This window comes from Microchirus variegatus, assembly GCF_963457635.1.
Source record: "Microchirus variegatus genome assembly, chromosome: 6".
NCBI classification, from domain to species: Eukaryota; Metazoa; Chordata; class Actinopteri; order Pleuronectiformes; family Soleidae; genus Microchirus; species Microchirus variegatus.
The window spans coordinates 5,024,368-5,026,475 of NC_139807.1; positions in this window are offsets into that span (position 1 = coordinate 5,024,368).

Here is a 2,108-nt window from a genome sequence, read left to right on the forward strand (position 1 = left end):
CGAACCACGGTAAAGTTGACGCCTCACGTGTGCCCAGTGCGTGCCGCTTCATCCCAGCGCCCGTGTGTGCGGAGGGGAGCTCAGCTGCGCCGTCACACGAAAGCTCCACGGGGAAGAGGAATTCCCGATATCACCGTGACGTCACGGCGGCCAAGCGGCCAACCGTCGGCAGCGCCTGTGCGGTCGCCACAGTAACGGGGCTGTGATGACGACACAGAACACGCCCGAGGGAAGTGGGGGGGGAAAAAGTGGGGGGGGGGCGGGGCGTATTCAATCCGCTTTGAGGATACAGAACACGGGAGGAACGAGCTGACGGTTGTTGTGTCTGTGCTGGAGGAGGAAAAGTTACATTCACTGCTTTTAAACGTTGTCAAACAGTGACGTTAACGGCTAAATAAACGTCTCCAGCAAGTGATTACTGATGAAAGGACTGATGATGATGATGAACATACTGTGTCGTTGACAGTCACCAGTAGTGACAGTAGTATTCAAAGCAGATGGGCCACAAAAAGTACAAACAAATAATACAATTCTTTGACTAAAAATAACAGCACAATTATAGCTACAAAAAAAACAAAACTTTTTGCATAAGATAATTGTGTAGAAGTAATACGAGTATAGTCTTTTGTATAAAGTACTTGATTTATTTGCTAGCAGAATAAAGAAGTCCACATAAACTTTACTTGTTATATTAATAGGAATTCCAAATAAAGTTTATTGGGAATTCAGCCAACAAGAAATTGCGAATTAGGACAGAGGTGGATATTCAAAGAATATTATATTATATTAGAAAATACTAGTAATATTACGAGAATAAAGTCGTAATAATAAAAAGTCATAATATTAAAACTGTTTTTATGACAACAGCAAAACTTTATTATCATACTTTATTCTCAAAAGATTACAAACAAAATCTTCATTTTGGCCCCAATAGTTTAGCTGTGGTAATGTTTAAATGGTCCATATTTTAAAAATAAATATATATATAATTATTATTATTATAAAAATGTATATTAATATAGTTAAACAGTGTCTATCAATAACAGTGATTATAAAATTATTAACAGCAACTGGAACTTTCAAAACACATCCATAAACACCAAATGTGAAATGAGTCAAATGAGTTAAAAACTCTACAGACCAAAACTAATGTTCATAACCAAATGCTCACAGTTAAACACATTTAAATCATCAAATTTCATTTTAAAATAGCATCACATGCCCACATCAAGAGATATTAGGTATTTTTGACAGGTCTGCATCAACAAAGGTAGACAACAAGATGATGATAGTGAAACAGAATGACCCAGAAGCTGCAGGTATAGTATATTAGGTATATAATATATCAACATAAATGCAGAATAACAACATGTCTTTTCATAAGTCACAGTCTATCAAAAACAACAGGAAACTGATATAATACGCTCACAACGAGGCCACAAACTCTTCAAAAACATCAGCTATTTTGAGCCGATGAAGCGTGAGTGCAAGAAATTGCACAGTGATCGACCTGACGTCACATGACTGTGCTGAAATGATTCTAATAGTGCCTGGAGTTTCAGAAAATGAGCTATGATTTGCAGAAAAGTGGAGAATTTCAAAAAAAAAGGGGGGGGCCATATCTGCAGAGTTGAATAGACCTTGTGTAGTGCATAACATTCAAATATAAACACATGCTTGTTCCATTCAAGGCATTCATCGGCTCCACGTGACTGCATTTCTCGGTATAGCAGTCGTTTCTTGGATGTCAAGCCAGACAATAACATTGCACTTGTAAGGCGAGAAATCTGCAAACAGGTCGCAGAATGACTGACAACAGAAAGAGGCACCAAGGACAAGTTTCAGCCGTGAAAACTACCTCACAAAAAAAACACGTTCATCATTTTTGATGGGATCAATGCTTCTTTAGATTGCTAGCTAAAATGATTGCTCGCTAAAACGATAGCTTGCTAAAAATGATAGCTTGCTAAAATGATACCTTGCTAGCTAAAATGATTGCTCACTAAAATGATAGCTTGCTACAATTCTAGCTTGCTAAAATGATAGCTTGCTAGCTAAAATGATAGCTTGCTAAAATGATAGCTTGCTAAAATGCTAGCTTGCTAGCT